Below are 8,526 nucleotides of genomic sequence, written 5' to 3'. Positions count from 1 at the left end.
TTTGTCTATTGTTGTTTTTTAGTTGTATGTTTTATACAGCCTAGAAATAAATAGCTCTCTCTCTCTCTCGCTCTCTCTCTCTCTCTCTCTCACACACACACACACACAAACCAAGTCAGCATTCCATACAAAACAATGTGCATCCTCTCTACTATGGATTTCTTCCCCACCCAGCCCCATAAAAATCCCCTCCTTCTATAATGCTTTTTTTTTTTTTTTTTAAGAACCAGCAGTTCAAATTTTTTTGGCTAAGTCTTTTATCAGCAAGGAGAACACAGTCAACACCAGGGGTCAGCAAACTTTTTCAGCTGTGGGTCGGTACACCGTCCCTCAGACCTTGTGGGGGGCCAGACTATATTTGGGGGGGGGGAATGAACGAATTCCTATGCCCCACAAATAACCCAGAGATGCATTTTAAATTAAAGCACATATTCTACTCATGTAAAAACACCAGGCAGGCCCCACAAATAACCCAAGATGCATTTCAAATAAAAGGACACATTCTACTCATGTAAAAACACGCTGATTCCTGGACTGTCTGTGGGCTGAATTGAGAAGGCGATTGGGCTGCATCTGGACCACAGGCCTTAGGTTGCCTTCTCCTGGTCAACACTATCTACAGCCACTGCTTTGTTCTCCCTGCCTGGCCTCTTAATTGTTTTGCCAACCAGGAAAAGCTGGATGTTGCATTCCTACCTAATGCATTTCATGTAAAGGAAAAGCAAGACATTGCGGTAGAAATGGCACAGGGGGCCGAGGGGAGGGGAGCTCGTTTTTGAACTACCAGGACCAACAGATTGTTTTCCTGGTGCAGGGAAGGAGCGGGTCAGAAATGCTATTAAGAGGAAACACAATTAAAAAAATAGGACGATAAGATGTCCCTTTCCGAGGTGGAGAAGACCAATCTGCCAGTGCTTTATCTTTGACAGGCCAGCTCTGCTAAGATAAATTGGAGAGCAACACAGAACGGTACAAACAGCTGCATGAAATGGGAATACAAATGGTTATTTTGGTAAACAGGAAGGTTTGGAGACACCAGGTTTCTTCTTCTCTTTTTTAATGCTGAACATAGTCTCCACATTGGAGAGTTAAAACACCACACCCTCTGCATTTCAACACAGTGCTAACCAAACTCCTCCCCCTCAGACCACTTGAAAACTGCTGAGGGTCTTGGTGGACCACATAATGATTTTTCTGCCTGTCGTATCAATTGTAGTGCGCCATGCTAGATGCTGCATGATTTATTAATTCATATGCTTATTGCTTCTTTCGTTTCTCTTATCGTAACTTGAATTCTGTAGAGTTCAAATTACAATATGGAATAATAAAAGAAGCGATAAAAATACAATTGCCAATCAGTGTGGATATTTAGTGCAGACACAACATGAACCGCCTAAAATGAAGCTCACAGTCCACAGACCTCTCCGTTCAGAAGTGCTGTTAATGTGGTGGTGCTGATCTTCAAGCTGATTAAATTTAAAGTTACATTTAAAAGGGGCCCCACTGTACTGAAAGAAGCAGTTCGGCAACATTACTGAATAGAAGAAGCTCACTGTTCAAAGCTCAATCTCTTTACATTCAGCCTCTGCTTTCCTCACACTTGAGCTCTCAGTTCCTCCCTTCACAGCTAAGGTCGCTTCTCAAGGCACAGCAAGCACAAGGCAGCGATGGGTCCATGAAAATAGTTTAGATTTGGCCTCTTCTTTATCAATTAGGCTTGACTGAGACAAGTACTTCTTCACAAAGCATATAGTTGTACCCAGTGCTTTGTTTCTTTAAAAAAAAGTTTAGGGGTACTCTCATTTTGACTCAAGAAAACCACCATTTTATAGTTCAAATTGGGAAAAATACAGTAACTGGACAAAAGTACAAAGATTCACAAAATGTTTAGGGGTATGCATCCCCCTGTGTCCCCCCAGGAAAAACAACAACACTGGTATTGTATGGAATTCGTCACCACAGGGACATAGTGCAGCAACGACGACCGCCTCACAGAGCGCTTTTGGCAAACTATTCTGGAGGGAACCAAAACATAATGAGGGCCATGTTCACACTATACATTTACAGCACTGTAATGCCACTCTGAACAGCCATGGCCTCCCTTAAAGAATTCTGGGAGCTGTAGTTAATTTTTGGGCCTCATGCGTTGTTAAGAGACCTTTATTCCCCTCCCTGAGCTGTAATTCCCGGAGCAGTTTCACAGTCAACCCCTCTTCACAGGGGACTCTGGGAATTGTGGCTTTGGGAGGGGGAATAGTAACTGCAAGGCATTCTTGACCAGGTCAAAAAATGTAGCACCTTAAGGACTAACCAATATATTATGGCATGCGTCTTCATGGGTTAGAATTGAAACACAGATAAAGGTATAATGAATAACGACACCTTCCAAGAAACATGGACTCCTTTTATTTCTGTTAATGAACAAAATCAAGGCCTTCTTATACCAACTGGTCAACATTCTCAGTGGAGGGGTTACGTTAAATAATATGTTTGAATGTGGAATGTGTAAGTGTATGTTTAGAGACGATGGATAAAACAAACACCATTAGATGTGCTGCTGGATAAGTGTTTAATGGCTATTGTAGTTGTTTAAAAGCCAAGAAAATAATTGTTAAAAAAACAAATAAATGTATGCCTAAAAGTATGTACAAAACTGGATGTGTGCATGTATATGTACACATACACACAGACAAGTTCTGAAATGTACCTATTCTGCACCCACTGAAACCCCCCAAGAAGACATATGCAGTTTGAAGTGAAGTAATGCAAGCCTTCCACAGTTCTGTAATAAGGGCTTGTCAATAATGATCAATGAAGGGCGCTTGGCCATTGTTTTTGGAATTACTCAGGGGGGAGCAGACCAAGGCAGATGTTTGCGCCTGAATGGTGGCTTTGTTGCTGACACACAGCAATGAAAGGTAGAAGACGAGGCAAGCTATCGATTTATTTGGCCATCTCCCACTGTTTCTCTGTAAGCTGTGCTGCATGCAAGGGAACAGAAGAAGGAGGGTGTTTTAAAATAAGTCACGTATCCTATAATAACAACCCTTCAATTTGCTTCGCCATCCTTTTCTTCTCCTTTAGAAAAAAACAACAACACTACACCATGAGGGACTACTTCTGGAGATTGAGCCATAAAGCAAGCTGAAAATAAAGACGAGTTTATGGATAATCACGTTCTTCCCCAACGGTCTATTGTCTTTTCAGGGTAACTCTCTGTGGAACTAGTTCTAAAGTCAATACCTCAAAGGGGCCTCAGGGCACAAACGGCATGGATTATACACTAAGGCTGCGCACTGGGCAAGGTTTCAGACATTGATGTAGGCCTCAGTTATCATTGCCAGATGGTGCTTTCTGCTGCCCCCTTCCTCCACCAGCCATAAGGCTGCCTAGGATTTAGCTGTGCCACGGCTGCCATTGCCCCTGGGCCACTACCATTTAAAGCATAATATGTGTCGTAAAGTGAGCCAGAGAAGGAGAGATAATACTGTTGAGGCAAGAGGAGGGGGAGCAGAGATGGAGAACCTCAGGGGTCTTGAGTGCTTCAGGGCAATGTTGGAGGGTATAGTTTCGGGCAGGAGACAATTGCCACACGACACACATTAGCAGAACCTTCCTCTTTACGTCATTCAGTATAAGAGAATAGTATTGAGGAAGTTGAGCCTGCAGTCAGGAGACTAACTGAGGTATGGTCACAGCTATGGTGAAATAACTATCCACAAAATGAAAATTCTTATAACTAATAGAAACAAGGCTGCTTCCGAGTCCATCCTATGGATCCAAAAGCTGTGCCAAAAAGCGAGTACAAAGCTGTCTAAACGGTGCTCATTAAAGATGGGGGAAGGAAACAAATTGCCCGCCTCATTGCTATGATGAAAATATAGTCAATCTGATACATTTTAATCAGATCCTTTTCAATTCTCAGCGCTGGGGGGAAAGTGTTTGGCAAAGTAATTCGAGCCAAGTTTTCCCTCTCTCTCTTCCTTTCAAGAGACCACATTAGCACAGATCCAGCTAACTTTGCAGCTCCCCTTTGTCTTGCACTACATCCAATACAGATTGGTGGCATATACCTCCCACTGGTGGGAAATCTTAAATGCGGCCTCATTTCTCAGTCTGCTGAAAAGTTGGCCACATAACAGTGCAAATCTTTGGCAGAAATGGGCTTATTGTTCTCTGCAACAGCTAACACCCTAGTTTTCAAGGGACCGAAAGCATTGAAACCGAGACTGGCTAGTGCCCCATCTCATCTCTCAGGTCATCTTGGAAATGCATCATCTGAGAAACTTCAGAAATGCCTGGTTAAGCAAATAAAAGCGTCAACAGCAGCTGCCGAGCCATCCTTGTGACCTCTGGTAGTTCGTGCTGGCTGTTGCCGACACATCACAGGACAGTGGAAGTGCTGAGTAAAAATGGAAAGCCATGCTTAAAATTCCTACTTTGCTGTGAAGCATGATGGAGCATTATCTAGGGAAATAAGGAAACAGAAAAAGAGGGATTATCTGGCCAGCTCCATTATTAGAAAGCATCAGATCATAAGAACCAAATAAGTGAATTATGGGCAAGGGAAGCAGGAGAGTTGAAAAACAAAGAAGGGGGGAAGCGAAGAAAGACAACCCATTTCTCTGCTTTTGATCACATTCTATTTTTCAGAGACTCCAAACTGAAACACATTTCTTTTTCTTTTTTAAAAGGACAACAAAAAAAGAGACATGTCATATTTTAGGGATGTCTTTTCTATGGTTCCTTTTCGGAAAAAGAGCACTTGGAAAGGTCTAATCCCGCAATCCAATTGCAAAAGTTAACAGTGCGTCTAATCCTATGCATGAAGTTTTTAATGCTTTTTTTAAAAAAGTGATAAACACAAATACAATATTTAATTAGAGACCGCATTTGGAATTCCAGTTTCCCCAGAAGCCCTGTCCATTGCACAGATCCACTTGCAAGGTAATGAGGCTGCTGTCTTGTCAAGACAGCAAGGAAGGAAGAAAGAAAGAAAGAAAGAAAGAGGGGGAATTTTGTTTATGTAATGCTCAGCTCTGACCAGAGTGCCCTAGACCAAAGCCTTCTTTCGTCTTCCGCACCCATTTATTTGAATGCAGTTGAGATCTCTTTTCCCCCTTATTCCATCAGTTCAGATTCTTGAAACAAGCAGCTATGTTTGCATATGCTCCAAAAACCAAATCCGACCTTGGGAAGTCAGGGATTGAACCTGGGACCATCTGTATGCTGAGCATGTGCTCTGCCCCTGAGCTACACTGAGCCAAGCTCTGCACCAGGCATGATGCTGAACTCCCACTCTCTTTGTTTATCAGCTCTTGGGATTGCACAGGTGAAGCTTGCAGGAATTAGCAAGTGGCATGCTTTTCCTTTGTGAACTGGAAAGTCTGCCAGGGGAGGCTCACTGGGACTGATCCTCCTTGGAGGCAGCCCCCCCCCCCATGCCACCTCTACAGTGTCCCCTTGGAGAAGAGGAGAAGTTCTGGTTTCCTCCCATCTTCGTTCCCAGTGTAAATCTTTACTTCCCCTCTTGTACCTGATGTAGATTTTCATTTCCCCCCTTCTTTCCTGGGGTGTGTGTGTGTGTGTGTACAGCATTTTGTGGTTTGCTTCAGGTGCCAAAATGTCTTGGGCCAGCCCTCTACCCAGCACTAGGTTCATGCTACTAAATTAGAAATATAATGTTTATGTAGCATGCCTCCACCTTTTCCTGAGATGAATCCTAATAGCAGGGCTAAGTCTCTATTTCTCTGCCTATGCCGGACTGCTTCAAGCATATGACATAGATTTATCTGTTAAAATCATAAAGGCTAACTCAAAAGAATCAGAATCACAAAAGTTTCCAGCTTCCTGAGAATCTGAAAGCGAACATCAGTCTTCCATAATTTTTGAATGTTCTTTCTTTATTTAGGGGGGGGGGTGTTGTTGTTGTTTTAGCAGACTGCAATTTTGCACCAGGTAGATTAAAGATATTGTAGCTGGCCATTCTTTCTCAACACCTTGCTTGGAATGTTAAGCATTCCTGTCTGTGGACAGTTAAGAGTCACTACAGAGAGAAACTCAGCCTACCATAAAAGTTCAACGAAAGAGATATGTTAGGAGTACATTCCTTGAGCAGGAAATGACCTATTGGCCAAGAATGCATTTCACATTTGCCAACTCATCTCACATTAGTCTCTTTGGTCTGTATTTCTCTGGACTGTGACAACATACAGTAGCTGGAATAAGAAACCGCAGGACCCATTTCTTGGATATAATAAGAAAAATGCTAATGATATCCCCATGAAGTGTGGACATGGAAAAATAAATTGAAATGCAGTGTGTTCCCATTGTATGAGCAGACAATCATAATCCACTGTTCAGTACTAATCCGTAGACCTAATTAACTGAAGTATATAATAATTTTCTGCACTGGAGGAAATGGATAAATATTTAAACAAGGGTGAATCAGATTTACAGCCATAGTTGTTCTTATCAAGCGCAGAGCTACACGTAAGTCATATCAAATCCTTTCCTGAATGTGGAGTCTTGGGTGGAGACAGAGTTAAGAAACATCAAGTGACTATTGTGAGCAGTATTTAATTCAGTTTTAGCCCTGGCTTTTCGATGCTGCACTCAAGGACCCTGCTTTTTAACCTCCCATGACATTTTTCAGTAAATGCCCCGCTGAAACTCTAGAAAGAATTGAGGTGCTGAGATCCCCAGAAACAAGATGGCATACTTTCATCAGGATGTTGCCAAAATCGTTCTAGGACACAGAAGCTCTTCTGGGAAATAAGATACAGGTTTCCTACCAGCCATATGCACATCTATGACACATTCCAGATTCCGAGGGTGTTTTCCGGCTGGAACACAACCACATAATCCCAAGGGTTTCAGGGCTGCTTCAGAGTACTCAGCTACACATAAGAAAACAAGTATCCATGATATTTTGAAGCTGCATATGCCTTGCCTTCCTGCCTCATCATTTACATATATAAACACATGGCAATAAGATTGCTTAGGCGTATTACAGAATATGAATCATTCCTTATATTCTTTGAAAAGTTTTGAAGAACATGCTAGTTCTCCTTCTGGAAGTAAGAGTTCTGCTATACCAAGTTTCATGTTTCTCTGGGATTACCTAGGAAGGTAAGTGTTTCTTCCTACTGCAGCTCATAATAGAGGGCTGCTGTTGGGCATCCATATTTGGGAGAAATTTGGAGAGTGTGCGGCTGAGTCATATAATCCTAACAGTGTACCAAGGAAGAAACTGATCTCCTTGCTTCTTTAGCTGCATTGACCCAACAAAAGCAGAGCATCCTCATACCTAAACTTCTGTATAATAAGGCAGTAGCTCATTCTGGTCTTCCTGGTCTTCTTTTCTCCTAGCACACTGGGTCTTGTGTGCTTTGCTGCTGTTCAATAAGCCAGCATTTCCCTTTTCCTGTGTATGCCCTCTCTTATTTTCCTTTCCTTCTCTGAATCCAGTATCTCTGAAGGCACAGAGAGTGAGAAACATAGTTCTAATATACATTTTCAAGGTAAACAAGTTTCTGAGATAGGGCAAATTAAGCAGATGATGAGTAACAGGGCGAGGGCAATTAACATATGCATGAGGTGTGCAGTGAAGCAGGAAGCAAAACCAATTGCTTCCATTGTACGCAAGACACAGGGTTAATTAGCAATTGATACATGGGTCTAGAGTTGCCCACTGCGATTGTAAGTGGGTGTTTTAAAATATAATTACCACCATTTTATGCAAGTTGGCAGTGTATTCATTGTGCAGTGCTGCTCAGGCACACCTGGCTTGTGATCCAACCCCTAGCAGCTCTGAAAGAATCAACTGCGGCTGAAAATACAGACAGTGTAAAAACCAAATAAGCAATTCATATTATTTCAGGAGAGGGAGGGCACTTCCAGAAAACCTCTTAACTGAGCATTCGTCCTGACTTGCTTTGCACAAAATTTGTAGAGAGGTTATACAGTGCCTGCTACTTGTTGGGCATTTATTCCAATTGGTTTGCAGGGAAATTATATGACCTTGTTATCCCACACTTCCCAGTGCATTTTCATATCACATTCCTTACTGTTAAAAATTATTGGTTCGTAATGAGAGTTGCTTCTGTTCATTATACAGTGGTACCTCAGGGTACATACGCTTCAGGTTACAGACGCTTCAGGTTACAGGCTGACTCCGCTAACACAGAAATAGTACCTCGGGTTAAGAACTTTGCTTCAGGATGAGAATAGAAATCGTGCTCCGGTGGCACGGCGGCAGCAGGAGGCCCCATTAGCTAAAGTGGTGCTTCAGGTTAAGAACAGTTTCAGGTTAAGAACGGACCTCCGGAATGAATTAAGTACGTAACCCGAGGTACCACTGTACTATTTAAAAATTAATCCCCACCCACCCCCACAGAATTTCTAAAGAATATTCGTGACTAGATACTTTTCTCATCCTCTTTGCTTGGGTCTTAAATAGAATATAGCTTCTGTAAACCCAAGAGCATTTTATTTAAAACCAACTTCTCTACTCCCAACAGCAAC

The 8,526-nt window shown here is 42.3% G+C and overlaps 1 long non-coding RNA gene across 1 annotated transcript; it reads right to left on the bottom strand.

The window, feature by feature from the left end:
* Window positions 1–360: 360 nt before the first annotated feature.
* LOC310678964 lies at window positions 361–8,163 on the bottom strand. Its single transcript, XR_014512066.1, has 2 exons — window positions 6,795–8,163; window positions 361–4,467 (listed from the first exon to the last, which is right to left on the bottom strand). It is a non-coding gene; the product is annotated as an uncharacterized lncRNA (long non-coding RNA).
* Window positions 8,164–8,526: the final 363 nt, after the last annotated feature.

This window comes from Podarcis tiliguerta, assembly GCF_965153285.1.
Source record: "Podarcis tiliguerta genome assembly, chromosome: 5".
Classification (NCBI taxonomy): Eukaryota; Metazoa; Chordata; class Lepidosauria; order Squamata; family Lacertidae; genus Podarcis; species Podarcis tiliguerta.
This window is presented reverse-complemented; position numbering and strand designations above follow the sequence as displayed.